Source organism: Neomonachus schauinslandi, chromosome 11 (assembly GCF_002201575.2).
Source record: "Neomonachus schauinslandi chromosome 11, ASM220157v2, whole genome shotgun sequence".
NCBI lineage: Eukaryota > Metazoa > Chordata > Mammalia > Carnivora > Phocidae > Neomonachus > Neomonachus schauinslandi.
In genome coordinates this window covers 13294305-13318013 of record NC_058413.1, presented here as the reverse complement: position 1 = coordinate 13318013, position 23709 = coordinate 13294305, and the positions used below count along the sequence as shown (strand labels likewise).

At 38.0% G+C, this 23709-nt stretch overlaps 1 pseudogene; it reads left to right on the top strand.

Moving 5' to 3' along the window:
• Window positions 1-15003: 15003 nt before the first annotated feature.
• LOC110575806 lies at window positions 15004-15916 on the top strand (annotated as a pseudogene).
• The last annotated feature ends 7793 nt before the right edge of the window (window positions 15917-23709 follow it).

Sequence of the window (23709 nt, the reverse complement as noted above, 5' to 3'; positions counted from 1 at the left end):
GTTAATCAGAGTCCCCTCTGCTGAACCATTTCCATCCTTTGAACATACTCGCTTATTATATGTATGTGTGTATTAGTTATGAGTCTATCTATCTCTCCAATTGACTTTGGGTTTCTAGGGATCCTGCCATGTTTGTTTTTCCATTCCCTACCACATAATAAGCACTATTAAACATTGATAAAAACTCAAATAAGCCTTCCTATTTCTTATTCTTCTTAAGGCTTAAACTCAGATTAAGAATAAATTCACCCTCATGCTAGCCATAATTTTAGTCAAAAAATATAGTCTGGCAAAATCATTTACTCTCTAATCACTTCTTTTTCTAAACAACACGGTCTATGGCTCAAAAAGCCATCGAATTCAGTTTGGGGGATAAGGGGGGTGGGGAGGAATGGTTAATGTGGTTTGATGCCAAGAAGGTACGATGTGTGCTAACAAACTTTACTCAAGCTCAGGTTATTTGGTCATCATATAGACATAGCATATCAGGCATTTTATGTATTCAAAGAAAAATGACTCCTCTTTCTGTTCTGCAAGTCACAGGAAGAAATCTAAGATACATTTTACACCAAACTAAAGAAGTCTAGTGTTCCTTCATAAATTCAGGATTTTCAAAAGCTAAACCCTTAATTGTTGTAATCTAAATCATTTGTATGACTGAATATATTCTTTTCTCCCAACTGTGGTTAAATTGCTTATTAAGTTTGGTAGATAGATTTGATATATATCAATGATATTGTTGCTCTTTGGTAATACCTCCTTTTTTCCAGGGTTAAGTTTGCAAGGCACCCTAGTGTAGGGGTAAAAATCATCTCTGGAAAAGGACAACCTGAATATGAATTCTGACTCCACTGGGTCACTTGGGTGAGTTTCTAGACTTTTTAAAGCCTCTTGTATCTCCTAGATTAAGCGGGAGCTATATTAGTACCTAATTCATAAGATTATTTTAATGATTACATTAGAAAGCCCATCTAGCAGTTTTAGGATAGTATATGACACAGAGTGAGAACTTAAAAAATTGTAGTTCACAATATTATATAAACCTCAGGTTTATCCAATTTACTATAAATAAGCTTGTGTTAGAGTGGAAGGACTACAAGACATAATTATATTGGAAGTTACTTGATGCATCACTCCAGAAACATTTAGAGCCTACACAAACTCACACAATCCTTATGTGTGTTGTAATACCAAAATCTGTGATGTCTTTTCATTGACTATCAGTTCATCAGTCAACAAAATTTATTGTTAAAAATTAATTTAAGGACTAAGAATTTTAAAAATTAAGAAGACTAAAGATAGCATCATAATCCTGCTTCCTACCTAGTTAAGGAAAACCACTAGGAAAAGCTACCAGGAAGACTTTTCCTGTGAATCCATTACTGAGTTTGAAAATTATCCTAGAAAAATAATGATCATTTTTTTAATAAAAGCACCACTTATAGTGTTTACAAATTGCATTGTAGATGATAATTTACCATGTAGTGTGGATTAGTTTCACAAAACCTTTTAAACAAGTAAGGTGGATTTGGTTTTGATGTAGCATGAAGGAGAAGGAGGAAAATATAAAAGCAGGGGCTCCTGGGAGGCCTTTCTCTGAGAGGGGGTCAACTCTGCACACTGACAAGAATGCCATGATGGTAAATATCATAACACAGGTTAACAAATTGTGATGTTCAGGGCAGGCAATTAAATCACCCCTCCACCCCACCTGCAAAATAAGTCTTCTCTATGGGAAAGAAAAAAATCACCAAAACAAAGAATGATATTAATTGCTGAATATTATAATTTTCTAATAAATGACATTTTTAGGTACTTTGCTCATATTAAATTACATCTCTACAACTCCAAAGCATATTTATATCCATCTTAAACATGAGAAAATTGAAGCTCAGAGAAGCTGTACAGCTTTTTAGAGTATTTAGTGGAGCCATAATTTGTACTTCAGTCTGCCTAATTCTAAAGTCTTTTATTTAAACAACTAGTAGTTTTATTTTACTATTTGTTTTACATCTCAATAGACAATTGCAATCATAAGCACAGCAGATAAAATATACCCTAAGGCCATAAGCAATGTATAGAAATAATACCTGTACACCTCACTAGATACTCACGTACACAAAACCCCATAAAAGACAGCAGATGTGATATCCATGTGCAAAAAATATAATTCCATGGAGATAAAAATAAATCCCTTTTTATGGTAACCACAAATGAGATAGTGTTGTAATCTAACTCAGCCTTTTTATAGACAAAAAATAAAGATAATGAATACATACATAGTGCAGTCCTTAAGTCATCCTAGTTTTCTTGCTTTAGGACTTTAGGCTGAACTTTAGATTCTTGAGGGATAATGTCCCAGATCAGTAATTAAAACTTAATTACTTATTCTGAGGGATTCCCTGGTTAAGGCATTTGTTGGTTGCTCTCCTTCTCCCTGCCCTGCATATGAACCTGTAACATGGTGAAAGTGACCCTTCCAAGTGACCAGGATGTCCTCATCCTTCAGAACTGCCTAATACTGGTAATCATGAACATGAGTGCATTCATCACAAGAGCAAAACCTAAAGTGCAGGGTTCAGAGACCAAACACAGTGTCATTTCCTGGAATCTACTGGAACTTAGAGATGATAATGTTGCTAGTATACTCTCAACTATCCACATAGCAAATTTGAACCCTACATTCCCCTCTCCCTGATTGTAGCAAACTCTGGAACCATCTACTATCGCATAGCAACAAAACACAAACTTTATAAGGACACAGTAGGGCCACCCTGGGGACTTCCTAGATGTGACCTCAAACATACCACTTCACTTTCATGAGCCTCAGCTTATTCATCTTTAAAATGGACATAAAAATATCTAGACCACTACATTGTTCCCTTGTTATGGAACTAAAGAGAGGAAATGAAGAAAAAGAGGAATAAAACAAAGAAGGAAGAGAGAAAGGGAGAGAAGTAAAAAGTTAACATTAATTAAGTCCTTCCAATGTACAAAGAGCCAGCTAAGTCAAATCACACCTCCACATAATGATCACTTAATCTGGTAATTCTCAAATCCTGAATGGTTGTAGTTTGTTTGGTTTTAATATTAATGCCCAGACTTATCCTGAATCAATTAAATCATAATCCTTGATGATAGGACTTGGTAGGTGCATTTTTAAAAGCTCTCTGGCTGAGCCCTTAAAGCCTGATTTTCCAATATTTTTACTGGAAAAAAAAAGTACACTTGTGGATCTACACAAAACAAAGCCCAAAATATTCAACTTCTTAGGGAGTTCCATATTTTTACTTCCACTTTTTTCCCTATTGTATTCCAACTTTTAAGACCTGTTGGGTGAAAGCAATCTAAAAAGTACTACACCTAAGACTCTTTTGAATGTCCAATTCTACTTTGCCTTGATAAAGCTGGAGACTCCCAGGTTATATCCCTATCAGGTGTCATCCCCTCAGAGTGCATTGACTCTGGAATTGCAATTGAAGCTACTCAGTACTCGAAGAAAAAACAACACATGGAATATATCTGTTACCCTATATTTTCTCATTTGAGCTTCACAACTCTAGGAAACAGAGGATGCCACTAGACTGAAATCCAGAAGGAGCAATCACTTCCCTAGATTTCCATAATTCATAAGTGATACAAAAATTCAGTTTTTTCACATTAATACATATATTGTCTAGGGCCATGGTCAGCACAAAGACCTATTAAAAATTCTGGAGGCCCTACTACCCAGCAATTGCACTACTAGGTATTTATCCCAAAGATACAAATGTAATGATCCAAAGGAGCATATGCACCCCAATATTTATAGCAGCAATGTCCACAATAGCCAAAGTATGGAAAGAGCCGAGATGTCCATTGACAGATGAATAGATAAAGAAGATATGGAATATTACTCAGCCATCAGAAAGGATGAATACTTACCATTTACATAGATGTGGTTGGAACTGGAGGGTATTATGCTGAGCAAAATAAGTCATTCAGAGGGGGACAATTATCATAATGGTTTCACTCATATGTGGAATATAAGAAACAGTGCAGAGGGCCATAGGGGAAGGGGGGAAAACTGAATAGGAAGTAATCGGAGAGGGCGAAAAACCATGAGAGACTCTTAACTGTTGGAAACAAACTTAGGGTTGCTAAGACTCTTAACTGTTGGAAACAAACAGAGGAGAGGTGGGTGAGGGGATGGGGCAATTGGGTGATGGGCATTAAGGAAGGCACATGATGTGATGAGCACTGGGTGTTATATGCAACTGGTGAATTATTGAACTCTACATCTGAAACTAATGATGTACTATAAGTTGGCTAATTGAACTTAAATTAAAAAAAAAATTTAAAAATTCTGGAGGTTTTTTGAAGCAATATGGGATCCTACTGATGATGTGATGACATAATCATCATATAGAAAATCATGCCAAATCACATAGAAATCATATAGAAAACAATCATATAGAAATCACATAGAATCATATAGAAATCATATAGAAAATAATCATATAGAAATCATATAGAAAACCTAAAAGACTCCATCAAAACCTTGTTAAAAGTAATAAAAAATTTTCAGTAAAGCTCCAGGATAAAAAATCAATATACAAAAATCAGTTGCATCTCTATACACTAACAGTTAGCTATCTGAAAGGGAAATTGAGAAAACAATCCCATTTACCATAGCATCAAAAAGAATAAGATACTTAGGAATAAATTTAACCAAGGAGATGAAAGATCTGTACATTAAAAACTAAAGGATACTGATGAAAGAACTAAAATCTAACCAAGTCGAAATCAAAAAGGCTATTAATGAGGTGCAATCAAAAATGGAGGCTCTAACTGCTAGGATAAACGAGGCAGAAGAGAGAATTAGTGATATAGAAGACCAAATGATGGAAAATAAAGAAGCTGAGAAAAAGAGAGATAAACAACTACTGGATCATGAGGGCAGAATTTGAGAGCTAAGCAATACCATAAGACGGAACAACATTAGAATAATTGGGATCCCAGAAGAAGAAGAAAGAGAGAGAGGGGCAGAAGGTATATTGGAGCAAATTATAGCAGAAAACTTCCCTAATATGGGAAAGGAAACAGGCATCAAAATCCAGGAGGCACAGAGAACCTTTCTCAAAATCAATAAAAATAGGTCAACACCCCGACATCTAATAGTAAAACTTACAAGTCTCAGAGACAAACAGAAAATCCTGAAAGCAGCTTGGGACAAGAGATCTGTAACCTACAATGGTAGAAACATTAGATTGGCAACAGATCTATCCACAGAGACCTGGCAGGCCAGAAAGGACTGTCATTGGAGCATTGGTGGTAGAGTGGTTAGCATAGCTGCCTTTCAGAAAGGACTGGCATGATATATTCAGAGCACTAAATGAGAAAAATATGCAGCCAAGAATACTATATCCAGCTAGGCTGTCATTAAAAATAGAAGGAGAGATAAAAATCTTCCAGGACAAACAAAAACTAAAGGAATTTGCAAACACGAAACCAGCCCTACAAGAAATATTGAAAGGGGTCCTCTAAGCAAAGACAGAGCCTAAAAGCAACATAGACCAGAAAGGAACATAGACAATACACAGTAACAGTCACCTTACAGGCAATACAATGGCACTAAATTCCTATCTTTCAATAGTTACCCTGAATGTAAATGGGCTAAATGCCCCAATCAAAAGACATAGGCTATCAGATTGGATAAAAAACAAGACCCATTGATATGCTGTCTGCGAGAGACTCATTTTAGACCCAAAGACATCCCCAGATTGAAAGTGAGGGGGTGGAAAACACTTTACCAGGCCAATGGACACCAAAAGAAAGCTGGGTGGCAATCCTTATATCAGACAAATTAGATTTTAAACCAAAGACAATAATAAGAGATAAGGAAGGACACAAATCCTAGTTAAAGGGTCTATCCAACCAGAAGATCTAACAATTGTAAATATCTATGCCCCTAACATGGGGGCAGCCAATTATATAAGCCAATTAATAACAAAAGCAAATAAACACATCGACAACAATACGATAATAGTGGGGGACTTTAACACCCCCCTCACTGAAATGGACAGATCATCTAAGCAAAAGATCAACAAGGAAATAAAGGCTTTAAATGACACACTGGACCAAATGGACTTCACAGATATATTCAGAACAAAGCAACAGAATACTCATTCTTCTCTAGTGCCCATGGAACATTCTTCAGAATAGATCACATCCTAGGTCACAAATCAGGTCTCAACTGGTACCAAAAGATTGGGATCATTCCCTGCATATTTTCAGACCACAATGCTTTGAAACTAGAACTCAGTCACAAGAGGAAAGTCAGAAAGAACTCAAATACATGGAGGCTAAAGAGCATCCTCCTAAAGAATGAATGGGTCAACCAGGAAATTAAAGAAGATTAAAAAAATTCATGGAAACCAATGAAAATGAAAGCACAACTGTTCAAAATCTTTGGGATGCAGCAAAGGCAGTCCTAAGAGGAAAGTATATAGCAATACAAGCCTTTCTCAAGAAACAAGAAAGGTCTCAAATACACAACCTAACCCTACACCTAAAGGAGCTGGAGAAAGAACAGCAATAAAGCCTAAACCCAGCAGGAGAAGAGAAATAATAAAGATCAGAGCAGAAATCAATGGAATAGAAACCAAAAGAACAGTAGAACAGATCAACGAAACTAGGAGCTGGTTCTTTGAAAGAATTAATAAGAGTGATAAACCCCTGGCCAGACTTATCAAAAAGAAAAGAGAAATGACCCAAATCAACAAAATCATGAATGAAAGAGGAGAGATCAAAACCAACACCAAAGAAATACAAACAATTATAAGAACATATTATGAGCAACTATATGCCAGAAAATTAGATAATCTGGAAGAAATGGATGCATTCCTAGAGACTCAACTACCAAAACTGAACCAGGAAGAAATAGAAAACCTGAGCAGACCTATACCACTAAGGAAATTGAAGCAGTCATCAAAAATCTCCCAACAAACAAAAGCCCAGGGCCAGATGGCTTCCCAGGGGAATTCTACCAAACATTTCAAGAAGAATTAATACCTATTCTTCTGAAACTGTTCCAAAAAATAGAAATGGAAGGAAAACTTCCAAACTCGTTTTATGAGGCCACCATTACCTTGATCCCCAAACCAGACAAAGACCTCATCAAAAAGGAGAATTACAGACCGATATCCTTGATGAACACCAAAATACTAGCCAATACAATCAACAGTACATTAAAAGGTTTATTCACCACAACCAAGTGGGATTTATCCCTGTCCTGCAAGGTTTGTTCAACATCCACAAATCAATCAATGTGATACAATACATTAATAAAAGAAAGAACAAGAACCATAAGATCCTCTCAATAGATGCAGAAAAAGCATTTGACAAAGTACAGCATCCTTTCTTGATCAAAACTCTTCAGAGTATAGGCATAGAGGGTACATACCTCAATATCATAAAAGCTATCTATGAAAAACCTACAGCAAATATCATTCTCAATGGGGAAAACTGAGAGCTTTCCCCCTAAGGTCAGGAACACGGCAGGGATGTCCACTATCACCACTGCTATTCAACATAGTACTAGAAGTCCTAGCCACAGCAATCAGACAACAAAAAGAAATCAAAGGCATCCAAATTGGCAAAGAAGAAGTCAAACTCTCACTCTTTGCAGATGATATGATACTTTCTGTGGAAAAAACAAAAGACTCCACCCCAAAACTGCTAGAACTCATATAGGAATTCAGTAAAGTGGCAGGATAGAAAATCTAATGCACAGAAATCAGTGGCATTCCTATACACCAACAACAAGACAGAAGAAAGAGAAATTAAGGAGTCGATCCCATTTACAATTGCACCCAAAACCATAAGATACCTAGGAATAAATCTAACCGAAGAGGCAAAGGATCTGTACTCAGAAAACTATAAAATACTCATGAAACAAATTGAGGAAGACACAAAGAAATGGAAAAACGTTCCATGCTCCTGGATTGGAAGAACAAATATTGTGAAGATGTCAATGCTACCTAGAGCAATCTACACATTCAATGCAATCCCCATCAAAATACCATCCACTTTTTTCAAAGAAATGGAACAAATAATCCTAAAATTTGTATGGAACCAGAAAGACCCCGCATAGCCAGAGGAATGTTGAAAAAGAAAAGAAAAGCCGGCGGCATCACAATTCCGGACTTCCAGCTCTATTACAAAGCTGTCATCATCAAGACAGTATGGTACTGGCACAAAAACAGACACATAGATCAATGGAACAGAATAGAGAGCCCAGAAATGGACCCTCAACTCTATGGTCAACTAATTTTCAACAAAGCAGGAAAGAATGTCCAATGGAAAAAAGACAGTCTCTTCAACAAATGGTGTCAGGAAACTTGGACAGCCACATGCAGAAGAATGAAACTGGACCATTTCCTTACACCACACACAAAAATAGACTCCAAATGGTTGAAAGACCTCAATGTGAGACAGGAGTCCATCAAAATCCTAAAGGAGAACACAGGCAGCAACCTCTTCAACCTCAGCCACAGCAACTTCTTCCTAGAAACATCGCCAAAGGCAAGGGAAGCAAGGGCAAAAATGAACTATTGGGACTTTATCAAGATAAAAAGCTTTTGCACAGCAAAAGAAACAGTCAACAAAACCAAAAGACAACCGACAGAATGGGAGAAGATATTTGCAAATGACATATCAGATAAAGGGCTAGTATCCAAAATCTATAAAGAACTCATCAAACTCAACACCCAAAGAACAAATGATCCAATCAAGAAATGGGCAGAAGACATGAACAGACATTTTTCCAAAGAAGACATACAAATGGCCAGCAGACACATGAAAAAGTGCTCAACATCGCTCGGCATCAGGGAAATCCAAATCAAAACCTCAACGAGATACCACCTCACACCAGTCAGAATGGCTAAAATTAACAAGTCAGGAAACGACAGATGTTGGTGGGGATGCGGAGAAAGGGGAACCCTCCTACACTGTTGGTGGGAATGTAAGCTGGTGCAGCCACTCTGGAAAACAGTATGGAGGTTCCTCAAAAAGTTGAAAATAGAGATACCATATGATCCAGTAATTGCAATACTAGGTATTTACCCCAAAGATACAAATGTAGGGATCCAAAGGGATACATGCACCCCGATGTTTATAGCAGCAATGTCCACAATAGCCAAACTGTGGAAAGAGCCAAGATGTCCATCGACAGATGGTATAAAGAAGATGTGGTATATATATACAATGGAATATTATGCGGCCATCAAAAGGAATGAAATCTTGCCATTTGCAACGATGTGGATGGAACTGGAGGGTATTATGCTGAGTGAAATAAGTCAATCAGAGAAAGTCATGTATCATATGATCTCACTGATATGAGTAATCTAGTAAATACTAGATAGATATGTAGGTGTGGGGACAGATGATACACAATGGGAGAACTGGTTTTGAATCTTGGCTCTATAAGCCTCAAATTTTGTGACCTTGAGCAATATATGAACAATTATTTCTCTATCTCAATAATTCATCTGTAAACTATGAGGAATTCTTAATCTCAGGAAACAAACTGAGGGTTGCTGGAGTGGTGGGGGTGGGAGGGATGGGTGGTTGGGTGATAGACACTGGGGAGGGTAATTGCTATGGTGAGTGCTGTGAATTGTGTAAGACTGTTGAATCACAGCCCTGTACCTCTGAAACAAATAATACATTATGTGTTAGAAAAAGAAAAAAAGGAAGAAGATAGCAGGAGGGGAAGAATGAAGGGGAGGAATCGGAAGGGGAGACAAACCATGAGAGACTATGGACTCTGAGCAACAAACTGAGGGTTCTAGAGGGGAGGGGTTGGGGGGATGGGTTATCCTAGTGATGGGTATTAAAGAGGGCACGTTCTGCATGGAAGCACTGGGTGTTATATGCAAACAATGAATCATGGAACACTACATCAGAAACTAATGATTTAATGTATGGTGATTAACATAACAATAAAAAGAGTGAAAAAAAAAGTGCAGTGTAGGAAATATAGTCAAAGGTATTGTGATGGTGTTGTGTGGTGACAGATGGTAGCTACACTTGTGAACAGAGCGTAAGGTATAAACTTGTTGAATCACTATGTTGTACACTTGAAACTAATGTAACACTGTGTGTCAACTATACTTCAATAAAAAAGTATACAAATGTAAAAAAAAAAAAACTAATGATGTAATGTATGGTGATTAACATAACATAATAAATTTTAAAAAAAGAGGAATTTGCTGTAGTAGAAAGAGCTCAGAGGGGCACCTGGGTGGTTCAGTCATTAAGCGTCTGCCTTTGGCTCAGGTCATGATCCCAGAGTCCTGGGATCGAGCCCCTCATTGGGCTCCCTGCTCCATGGGAAGCCTGCTTCTCCCTCTCCCACTCCCCCTGCTTGTGTTCTCTCTCTCACTGTGTATGTCTCTCTCTGTCAAACAAATAAATAAAATCTTTAAAAAATAAAAAAAATAAAGAGCTCAGAATGTAGAGTCAGAGGCACTGAATTTATATTCAGCCATGCCCAGTGATTTACTTTATAATCCCCAGTTAACATTTTCCCCTTTAGGAGGGCCGCCTTCTCATTTTTCTGATCTTGAATTAGGGGTAGAGTGGAGTGTCTATGTATTCATGAGTCAGACTTGAGGCACATATTGATTTGGGCCGTGCTAATCACCTCCCTAAGGTCACAGAAATGTTGCCATAGCAACATTTGATAGTTTGAGCACTTTTTAAAAAGATTTATTTATTTATTTGAGAGAGAGAGAAGAAAACACATGAGAGCAGGGTGAGGGGCAAAGGGAGAGGGAAAGAGATAATCTTATGCAGACTCCACAGGGAGCACAAAATTGACTTGGGGCTCGAACTCAGGACCCTGAGATAATGACTCAGGTGGAACCAAGAGTCTGGTGCTTAACCAACTGTACCACCCAGGCTCCCCTCAAGCATTTTAATGTTGGTCTAGGTTAAGCCATTGTCTTTGAAAATGTTCTGACTGTGGAGTTAAAAGCCCTGCATAATCTCATCTAATAGCATTCCAACCAAGATACACTATATTCCACACAGATCTCACAAACTTTGGATAGCTTTTCCCCCTTCCATTCCTTGTCTTCCCTTTATGCCTTAGTGGTTGTAATTTCTTTTTCTTTGCCAGAAATGCCTTCCTCACACATGGTAACTGTCCATGCCTCTTCAAGTAGGATATGTTTTTCTCCTTCCTATGTAAAACCTCCCATAGCACAAATACAACGCTTCCCTCATTTCCCCTAGCAAGTTCTCCACTCTGGCCTGCCTCCCACCATCAGGGACGATAGATAATTCTATCACAACCTGTGGTGCTTATTTGTTTACAAAGATTTGGTTTTTGCCAATAAGTTGCAATCTTGTTGAGGTCAGGTCCCATGCCTTAGTTATCTCTCTTGTCCATAGTGCCTGGAAGAGCATCAAGAACATAGTAAATACTAGATAGATATGTAGGTGTGGGGACAGATGATACACAATGGGAGAACTGGTTTTGAATCTTGGCTCTATAAGCCTCAAATTTTGTGACCTTGAACAATATATGAACAATTACTTCTCTATCTCAAATAGTTCATCTGTAAAATGGGGATAATAATCACATTTACTTTGCAAGATTATCGTGAAGGGTAAAATGAGATGACTCTTTTAAAGCACACAGCAGAGTGCCTGGGACAGTATAAGTATTCATTATTCAGTATATATTATTATGGTAATAATGGAGAAACTAGACAGGTCACTTTTAGGGACAATAGCCAAGATGACATCTTCTTTGTCATTTTAAAACTGGGCAACAAGGTGATGAAATATGAGCCTGAATATATTTGTTGCAAAATCTATCTGTATAAGCACTTATGATAAGGAAGTCCTCTTCTAAAAATTTATGATCACAGCTGAACAGATACTCAAAAATTTTGTCTCTCTGAAGTATACATGGTACAGGGGCAAGACTGTGAATTTTATAATCAGGCTGCCTTGAGTTTAAATCCTGACTGCATTTACTTCTGAGTTTGCCTTGGGAAAGTTAATTAAGTGCTCTGGATCTGTTTTCTTGTCTGTGATTGAAATTGCAATACCTTCTCCATAGAGTTGTTTGACAATCAATTACAGTTTCCAAGAAGGTGTTTTGCAAAGAGTAGTTTCTCAAAATATCACAATAATTATTAGTACTTTAAAAATCATTCTCTCTTTTTTTGCATTGAGCAAGAAGCATCTCCTAAATAAAATTAATACACTTTTTGGTTAATTGCCTTTTAGGCACTTTCAAAACTATGAACCCCTGGGGTGCTTAAGGAATCAAATACACTGGGGATCCTGAGCAAGTATAAGATATTTGGATCCGCAGTGTGGTCCTCTGCTGGCTGTGACTGTAAGTTTCAGGCAAGTGTCTTGGTCCTGAGCTAGGTGAGTAGACCATTTCTGTGCTCATAATCAGGGTTGGCTGTACATGTGAAACACAGGACTCTACCAGATGATTTGGGTACTACTTAGCAGCATTTATCTGACCCCACATGTACAAGGTCCTTACCGGTGACAACATCTGAATTTGTTAGCATTATCCTATTGGTTTTGAGTTAAGGTGTTAGAACCAAAAAGAGACAGGCCCATGTATGGAGTCTACAAGCAACTGTTAACCCAATATCAAATATGAAAGGACATGGTTTAGTGGTTACATATCAGGTCTCTGGAGTTAGACAACACCACTTATTAATTGTATACTTACTAGCTACTTATTAACACTGAATTTGGTCATCTGTAAAATTATTGCTATTAATATTTCAACATATCTATGATAGATGTTGTAGGAAAGAATAAAATAAAAGGGGTGCCTGGGTGGCTCAGTCATTAAGTGTCTGCCTTCGGCTCTGGTCATGATCCCAGGGTCTCGGGATCGAGCTCCACACCGGGCTCCCTGCTCAGTGGGAAGCCTGCTTCTCCCTCTCCCACTCCCCCTGCTTGTGTCCCTCTCTCACTGTGTCTCTCTTTCAAATAAATAAATAAAATCTTAAAAAAAAAAAGAAAGAATAAAATAACAACGCTAACAACAGTGCTTAAATCAGAGGAAAATATTCAAAATTGTACACTACTATTTTTATAAATAATCGAATTCTGGGATAATTATGACAATCAGAGAACAATCAAGCTAGAAGATATTAAGTTGAAGATGGAGTCCAGGGGTTTTCAGTGTTTCCCACAGGAAACCCCTCATAGTTCTCAGGATCTATGTTTTCAAAGATTTCACCCTGTTGCACAATTCTTGTCAGTTTGTATTAAGTGGCTCATTTAAAACAAACAGCCCACAAAATCTCATAAAAACCTACACATTAAGATGAGATAAACATTGAACTGGTCTACGTTTTCCATCAAAAGAGATGGGAAAGGGTATTTGTTGAGAAACAAAATTCAATCCAGTATAATGGAAGATCTAATTGGCTTCATTAGGTGATTTGTGAATCAGCAGCAACCCATCTGGCAAGCAGAGGGACTGGGAGCTGTATGGAATGGAACATTTGTGTAGGAAGGCGAGTGGAACAAGAAGATATTAGCAAAGAAAAGAAAGGATTATTTCAGGCCAGAACATCTTTTGGGGGTAAGGGGAAAACAGGGTTTTTATCATGCAGATGAACTGATCAGGACATTTCACATTGACTATTATAAGGTTACATTCCTGGGATATGTAAAAACTATAATTAAGTCTTCATTTGTTGTCCCAGAGATCAAAGCACTCTTTTTGGGACATGCACTTTCGTTTCTTCTCTCTCTCTCTCTCTCTTTTTTTTTTTTAAGATTTTATTTATTTGAGAGACAGAGAATGAGAGAGAGTGAGCACATGAGAGGGGGGGAGGGTCAGAGGGAGAAGCAGACTCCCCGCCGAGCAGGGAGCCTGATGCGGGACTCGATCCAGGGACTCCAGGATCATGACCTGAGCCAAAGGCAGTCGCTTAACCAACTGAGCCACCCAGGCGCCCTCTCTCTCTCTTTTTTTAAACAACATTCTAGTGAAGAGAAAAGAAAATAAATTAATGGGATGTACATAATATTAGATAATGAGCAGTGCTAGGGTGAATGATAAAGCAGAAAAGGGGTACAAGAAATGTCAGGGAAGTAGATTGCAATGTGGTGATCAGGAACACCTGAAAAGGGGTAAGATGTGGCAATTGAGACTTGAAAAGTGTGAGAGAGTTCACTATAAAGATACTTGAGGAAGAGCATCCTGGCCATAGGGAGAAGCAACTCCAAAAGCTCAGAGCATCCCCTGTTTATTCTAAGAATTGAAAGGAGGGTGGCATGGTGGAGTAGACAAGAGGAGTCAGAAGCAGAGAGGCACTAAGCTTGTCCATCTTTGTGAGGACTTCGGCTTTACTCTGAATAAGTTGAGAAGTCACTGGAGTGTTTGAACATGATCTAACTGGTCTTTTAACAGGATCACTCTGCCTATCTTGTTCAGAGACCCAGCTGGGCTAAGGATAGAAGGAGGGAGGAAGCTGGGAGACCCTTAGAAGCTCTGTGATAACACCCATGGGAAATCACAGTGGTTTTAGTCTAGGGCAGAACCACCGAAGCTGGGAAACACCGGTCAGGATCTGGATATATTGTGAGGGTAGAATCAAGATGTTGCTGATTAGTCAGTTACAATGTCAAAGTCAGAGAGGAGTCAAGAAGAGTCAGTGATTTCCCCTACCCTGGGATAATGCCATTTACTGCAGTGGAGAAGTCTGAGAGAAAAGCAGTCTGAGGAAGGACTGTTGGAACTCAGTTTTTCTTGAAATGCCCAGTAGATCTCCTGTAAAAGATGTTAAGTAGGGATTTGAACTAGTGAGTCTGGAATCGAGGGAAGAAAAATGATCAGGACTCAAAAAATACAAATGAAAAATAAAGTCCAGTTTATATAATCGTTTTTATTTAGTATATTTTCTATTTATTCAGCACAATGATGCAAGCTGAAATCTCATTTTCTCTCATCTTAGGTGAGCCATGGAGAGAAGCAATCATACGGTGACTAAGTTCATCCTGGTGGGCTTCACGACAGACCCGATGATGCAGCTTGTCCTGTTCGTGGTATTTCTTAGTGTGTACTCTCTGACTCTGGTAGCAAATACCACCCTCATAATATTGATCTGTAATGACTCCCAGCTGCACACACCTATGTATTTCTTCATTGGGAATCTGCTTTCTGGATCTCTGGTATTCCTCTGTCTACACCCCAAAGATACTCATGACCTGCATCTCTGAAGACAAAAGCATCTCTTTTGCTGGCTGTGTATGTCAATTCTTCTTCTCTGCGGGGCTGGCATACAGTGAGTGTTACCTATTGGCCGCCATGGCTTATGACCGCTATGTTGCCATCTCAAAGCCACTACTTTATTCTCAGGCTATGTCTATAAAGCTTTGTGCATTTCTGGTAACATCCTCATACCTTGGTGGCTTTACTAACTCTTCCATCATCACCAAAAGAACTTTTGCCTTGAATTTCTGTAGTGGCAATGTCATTGAGGACTTTTTCTGTGATGTCCCACCCCTGGTGAAGTTGGCTTGTGGCAGGAAAGATGGTTATCAGGCTGTGCTGTACTTCCTTCTGGCCTCCAATGTCATCACCCCCACGGTGCTCATCCTTGCCTCCTACCTGTTCATCATTGCCACCGTCTTGAGGATCCGCTCCACCCAGGGCCGCCTCAAAGCCTTCTCCACGTGTCCTCCCACCTGGCCTCTGTCACCCTGTACTATGGCTCCATTCTCTACATCTACTCGTCCCCAATCTAGCTATTCTTTGGACAGGGACAAAATAATTTCTACATTTTACACTGTAGTGTTCCCTATGTTGAATCCCATGATCTATAGCTTGAGGAATAAGGATGTGAAAGAGGCTCTGAATAAACTCATTAAATAAATCAAGATTCTCTCCTAGGGAGATGCAATGACAATTTTTTTATCAGGTTATTTTATTTCAAGAAGAGCTGCCGTTGTGTTCCATCATGATTAAGAATTCTTTCAATGAAAGTTAAAGAATTTACATTCTTGCTACATGACAATTTAAAAGATATAAGAGAAGATTAGAACAAAATAGGAGATAGAATTTAAATATAAAATTTAAGAATTTGTATTGAATTTCATGTTGCTCTAGATTAAAAACAAATAAAAAACTTAAAACCAAAAATTCTCCTCTATCTTCATAACATGACAGAATAGCCCACTCCCTTAGCATGAGAATATTTACGGCTGATTGACATATACAGAATAGTATCTATATGGTTATTTCCTAAAAATTAGGAACAAATAGGCTGAGTTAATTTTTAGTATTTTCTTACGAAGATTAATTGGTTCAAATTATCATTTTCTATTCCCTTAATGGGATTTCTGAAGCTTTTTTATATGCACTTTTTGCCCCCAGAAGCATTATCACAAAGACCCAGAGGCACCCATGAAATAACTTGGTACAACTAGACTCAGCAAGCATGATCTCCCCAATCTATTTTTCTTACATAAGTCCTTCAATGAAGAAAAAATGAGTCAAGTTTCCATAGATATGATTTTTGTAAATCACTGTGTAACTACCAGAGTTCCTCTTTTATTTTACAAGGGTGAACTTGTAAGGTCTTCTACATCCAAATTGTGATATTCTGAGCATCAAAACACAATGATTATGATAAAGAATAATAACTACAATGAGATGAAACAATTTGAGAAAAAAGTCTATGACCACCCATTCCTCAAAAGAGAAAAATTTGTATAGGTGATACACACAGGTGGTGATAAAACAAAAGTGTAAATACGATGAGTTGCATTTAATTTTGATTTTTAAAAGTGAGGCTATATAAATATAATTTATATCAATAAAACATGAATATGTTTTACTGGTAAAAGCAATGGTAAACAAACAAACATGACAAGAAAGTGAAATTCAAGCAAGTAGTCCCCTAAACTGTAGGAGCTCCACACAGAGAGGGAAAGACTCATCAGGGCCAGCAATAATACACATTAATCCATAAAGTATATCCAAGGCATATAACCAGTATTAGTTGTAACACATAGTACCCCAACAGAGACATAACACAATAGTGTAATTCCAAAATATTTGATTTAGACAATGTTCTAAAATGGTTCTATTCATGCCAACTCAGACTCTCGTTTCTAAATGTTCTCTATTTCCCACTAATAATAGTAAAATTTCTATAAAACATATTTTTAAGGGATGTGAACAGATCTAATTGGTGTGCTACAGCAGCAGAAAATTGAGTGTTTAATGTTGCTTTCGTGAAACTAGAAAATACATCATTCCAAAGGGAAACATCAGTTACAAAAAGTAAAACTGGTCTTAAGACATCCTAATATCATAAATCCTGATTTTTACTACAATAAAGATGCTCAAACTATTTATCAAGAACTCCTAATTTAATCCTTTTAGGATAAGCAATCAATTCCTATTTTCCAAATAATTAATATCTACACAGAGACGGTAACTTTAATTGACCAAATTGTAGAGTCATATTATGTTGTGTATGAAAAAGTTATCTCAACTCCAGAATCAAGTCTAAATAACTTACTAAGACCCTAGTGCGAAGAGGAAGTACAGCTAAGAATTATCTTAGAAGATGTAAAAATAAATAAGTACATAACACAAATGTAATTAAATTTGTGGCACTGATGTTTTAGAAAACATTTTAGAATATGTTTAAGTGTAAGTTTGGCAGTAAGTTTTTTAATTGCAGTTGGTAATGCTTCACCTGCAGTTTATGGTTGTGAATTCAAAAGAATCTCCCAAATTAACTTATAATTAATTACACCATAAATTCCTAAAAGAATTTAACTACTCAAATCACAAATGAAGTTTGAAGTTTAAAAGAAAGTTGTTTCTAAGTTGTACTATTTAGATATACAAGTTTTACTAAATTAAACATTTTTTAAAAGTCCACTCTCTACCTGCCTCTTGTATTACTGTGGTTCATTCACTCTTTCTCAACAGCTCAGTTAGATCAGAATTATCTGGTACGCTGTCTGTATTTTCTTATTATTAGGTCTGAGTCTTTGATCATCTTGCTTTTATTTGGTTGCAGTACTTTTCTTTTCAAACAGAAGGCCAAGGGGATACTATGAAATATAGTGCTCAATCGCCTGAGTTCCAAACATAATTCTTCTTGATCTCATTTTGTAGCACTAACTAATTTCTCCCTGGTGATTGAGATCAATCACCCACCCAATGGAGTGACCCCTGTTAGACCAATGCATGAGGAGCCCAACATGGCCAGAGTCAGTCCCAGATTCCAATTAATCAGATAACTGAGGGTGTTCCTTTGGAACATTCTACGCTTGTGCACATAGACTTCAAATAAACTGAGTATAAGGTTATGGGTAAAGAAATTAAAATCTCATTAGCTCTTTTATGTAATAGTAAAAGAGGCTGTAGTAGTCAGGGTTCTCCAAGAAGAAGACACTAAGGTGGAATTAAAAGTGCAAGGATTTTATTAGGGATAACAGTCGTGTCTGTGTAAGAGAAAATGGAGAGGGAGCCAGAAGAAGCAAGAAGTGCCACTAAATCATGAGGCAAGTCTGAGCACAAGTGAAGAAGAGAGGAAAGGAAGGATAGGCAAAAGCACCCTAGCCCATTGTTCAGTTTATGGTAAGTGCAGCAAGGTAGGTACTCGAGCCAAAATTAGCCATCAATCCAGGGCCTAAGAGGGATGGTATTCCTGCTGTGCTCAGTTATTAGCTGGAAACAGTCTCTGGGAAGCATGACCTTGGTACAAATGGGGAAATGTATTTCAAAGATCAGCAGCTAGGGACCTTTGCACAATTATACTCCCTGCACTTGGAGCTTTGAAAGGCTCATTTTCATGGTCACCACAGGTGCCATGTCAACTCATCCCCTTGGTTCACAGACATGTACATTCTTGATAAAGCAAGATGAAACCATACATTGGCTCTTGTTTTAAAGCATGCAGCATACTTAGAAGACACCTCAACAACCATGACTGAGCTTTCATATAGCCCTTCCATGATTTGATCAGGTCAATCACACTTCAAATGTGTGGTATAGAGAAATCCTATAGAATCACTTCTGAATGATAGGGCAAAAAGTAAACTCAATTATTTCTGTGGATTGGAGGAGATGGTTACCATTCCTTTGCCATCTAATGTATTTCTTGGTAGAGACGATGTTTCGTGGGATACCATGTTCACAAAAAGGCATTATGTAAGTCTACATCTGCAGGTGCTGGCAAGAAAAACTGGTAGGAAAATAGGTATGTAAAACAAATAAATCTCCCAAAATGTGATTATTCCTGGAAAGAAAGTCTTTAACTCTGTAATTTTAGATTAGTAATAAGTAGTCTAATCTAATCACCCTGCTACCCAAGTGGTTCACCAATCCTCCCAGAAAACGATGACCTATCAGAGGCACAGTTGTGATCTCTGTTGTTGGCATGTGGGATACAGTGGAAACAGTGAAATTAGTCTTCGTGAAGAAAAACATGTTGTTGAGCTCATTCCAGTTGCTCAAGTCATTTGTACAAGGGCCTGTTGAGCAGGAACAGGAGAAAGAGGAGAAAGATGTTGTGTATGTGTGGAGAAAGAGGCTGACTGACATTCACAGAGCATGTCTATCTGTAAAATGTGTTCTCTCATGACTTCCACCTTGCACATCCTCAATCCCTTTCCCCCAAAAGAAATGAGTTAAAGGTGATGAATTGGGATCTCCACCCTTGTATCTTCAAGTCTTTGATGGAAACTCTAATCTCTGAACTTCCCATCAGGTTGAGATTTTGTTTACTGCCTCAGCAGAGCAATATCAACTTCTACTTGAACATTGAACCTTGAACCTAATAACCCTCATTCCATGGGCCAGAGATAGAACTAGAACAAGGATGTTGTTCCAATCTGTGTATCTGTCTATATATCTATAACAATATTATTTCTGGGTTTGGGTAATAATGACTGGCTATATACCTGGTCCCATTGGACCTACTGAAAGATGCATTCAGGCTAAAATTATCTTTTACGTTGTTTCCATTACTCTCGCTGGCAAGTATATACCTCTAGTGTTTTCCATCTCTGTAGATTAGTGTCAGTTCAGAACCAGTATCTAATAACCCACAGAATATCTGGGTACTTCCATTTTCCTAACATGGGATTACCCTCATAAACGGCAGCAAGCCATCCACAAGAAGGCTTGGGGGAAGACATAGAGTGTATACTTTGGCTAAGTTTCAAGGTCCCTCCTCAAAGGGACCTTGCCTTGCCATAAGTCTATGTTTTCAATGGCTGTACACCAGCTTAGGTCAGAGAATTATATAAGGTCTTATTGCCCTACTAGAACATCCTGAGCTAGTTTTTATCCAAGTAAAAATAAAATGCTTTTCTTTACAAGAAAAATATACCTTGGTTGGTTTCCCATCAACCTCACTCCTTAAGAACCACCTAATCCATGAGACATTGCCACAAACGTCTGAACAAAATATTTGGTTACCACCCAGCTATGGCATACTGGGTAGTTCCTTCCATCTTGTCTCGGAGAGTATTCACTGCAATATGGCTTTCTGGCTGCCTGTTTGTTTAAGTCAGATAGTCCAGGTTTAAACTGCAGCAGAAGCCAAATCACTACATGATATTATTGCATGCCTCTGTGCCACAGGAAAAAAAAAAAAAGCCATGCTGTCTACCTGTCCTTCATTCCATGAAGCCACTGGTGATCATTTAATTAAGTTTGATGCTACTGGATGCAATAGATTGCCATTGTCCCATTTCCCACCATGATGGATTTATATGCCTAACCTTCAAATATATGAACAATCCAATCCCATTTGGATTATCTCCTAGTACTACTTCTAGGATCAGTATCTGGCAAGTAACAGATAGCCAATTAAATTGATTAATTTGGGAAGGGTTTAAAAAGGGATTATTACAAAGAAATGTGATATAGAGAATTCCTAAGGAATAGTGTAATAACTTCAGAACTAATAAATTCTGAGAGCTATAACATTTTTTAGTTTTTTTTAAAGATTTTTTATTTATTTGAGATAGAAAGAACATGGGGGGGGGGGGGGGTTGCTGAGGAGAGGGAAAGGGAGAAGCAGTCTCCCCACTGAGCAGGGAGCCTGACATGGGGCTTAATCCCAAGACCCTGAGATTATGACCTGAGCTGAAGGCAGAAGCTTAACCAACTGAGCCACTAGGTGCCCCCCCTTTTCTATTTTTGAAGGTGCATGAAGACACAGAGGTCATGAGGCATGGAAAGAGAGCTTTGAAATGAATCACCTGGTAAATCCAGGGATGCAGCCAGCTGTGGCATCTTTGCAAGAAAAGGGACTGGAGAAAACCACTCAGACCTCAATCTCTTCCCCACCAATGACAATCACTGGCTAACTCCATTAAGTAGACAGAGCGCAAAGGAGCCTGCTGATGCAGTTAATATAGCTGAGTATCCTGGAGCAAAGAGGAGGTTCAAAGGGTGGAGAATGGATTTTGAAGGACAAAAAGTATTCAACATTAATGAAAATATTGTATTGTTGAACAAATGTGCTTTAATATGCAGATATATGTATATGAATGTATATTTACATACATAATATATGTGCACATATATGTCTAGTTTAGCTTCTACACAAGTCAAGAGAAAATGAGAATACAAATTATGACTGATTACATTTTCACCAGGGAATTGTAGTCTCAAGAAAAGAATTCTCCATTATTAAACCTTACCCCATTTGTCAACATACAATTTTCTTTGTCTGGTTAGTTATTTCCCAAGTTTATGAAATCCTGAGGGGTAGCAGGAATCTCCAACTCTGGGGATACAGAAACTGCTATAAAAGTTCTGAGGCAAGCAGATTTGAATTCTGCTGAGGTGATGGCATTGCTGAGAATTTTAGGTAAGTTATATGATCCAGATGTTAGGTGTAGATGGAAATTTTTACTTTTTCCTCACAACCAGGACAAAGGTCATGTACATACTGAGATATCGTAAGTGCTAAAGAAAGGGCTCCTTTGAAATATCTTCACCATCTTCCTATTGCAGTTTCTGAAGCTGTCGTGTTCACAAGAAGAAAAGACCATATGAAAAGAGATGAGCTATGAACAGATCTACTTTGACTGCTAATGCCTGCTATTAAAGACCAAAAAAGGAAATTAACATTACCAAAAAAAGGCAAGGGAGAAAGAAACAACTAAGTGCACAAACAAACAAACAACGTCTCTTCTTACAAAAGAAACAGCACTGTTAATATCTACAGAACAGCTGGGGCAACAGGATGAAGCAGCTGAGATTACTAGAGATTATTAAGGGCCAAAGCCATCCAAAAAAGTTCAAATTTCTTTCAGTTTGATATGCTTTCAGAAAGCATCACATCATATGGTATTTTTGAGAAGAATTCCAGATAAAAGGACCTATCTCTCAACACAAACCTTTATATTCTAGTAATTAGGGTTGGAAATGCATTATTAATTTGTTGTACAAAAGTATAACTTTAGTTAGGAAGAATCACATGTTTGCTTGTTAGCAAGCACATCCAGATTACTGCAGTTGGGTTAACAAAACAGAATTCAATTTTTTTTAAAGATTTTTTATTTATTTATTTGACAGAGAGAGATACAACGAGAAAGGGAACACAAGCAGGGAGTGGGAGAGGGAGAACAGGCTTCCTGCCGAGCAGGGAGCCCAATGTGGGGCTTGATCCCAGGACCCTGGGATCATGACCTGAGCCGAAGGCAGAAGCTTAACACCTGAGCCACCCAGGTGCCCCAAAACAGAACTCAATTCTTCAAGCCAGTCTCTACCCAAGGAAATGTATGCCTTACTTGTTTTTGTTCTGGCATTAGCAGTCAAAGTAGATCTGTTCATAGCTCATCTCTTTAAATGTATAACATTATGCAACACATCTTTAACTCCTCAAGTCTTTACAACATTGTAATGGCAGACAGACTTCTATGATAAAGAATAAGAATAATGTAACTGAGGGGTGCCTTGATGGCTCAGTGGGTTAAGTGCCTGACTCTTGATCTCAGCTCAGGTTGATCCCAGGGTCATGAGTTCAAGCCCTGCATTGGGCTCCATGCTGAGTGTAGAGCCTACTTTAAAAAAAAAAAAAAGAAGAAGAAGAAGAATAGAAATGATATTTATTTCAGCATTTGTCAGACTTGATCTATGGACAATCTGCATTACAAGCCCTTGGGCTGCAATACTGAAAGCAAGTTCCTGGGCCCCACCCACAGCTTGCTAAATTAGAAATTCTGGGGCTGGGCCAGGTGATTCTTACAGGCACAGAATTTGAGAACCACTGGTTACCTGAGTGGTTACGATGTGCCAGGCACTGTGCTTAGCCTTTACTTGAGTTATCTCCTTTATAACAACCCTAAGGAGAGATAAGTTATCCCCTACATATGAAGAAATTGAGGCTTTACAATGTTGACCAATGATAGAGAACTTGAATCTTTGTTAATCTCCTGAAAGTCAAACGCTTTTTCCATGATATCCTGGGTATCTCTGGTTTGGAGCACTCAGTTCTGACTGTAAAGGCATGCTTCCTATCCATCATGACATATGAGGATAGAAAATCTGTTGTTCACGTGGAAAAAAAAAAAAAGTCTTCACAGACTCACTCCATTTAGGCAAACAAATATTTGGTAAGGCTTTTTTGTAGGCAGCAGATTCCTTTGTTTCTTCCTATTTCTGTTTGCAAAGATCAAGGCAGG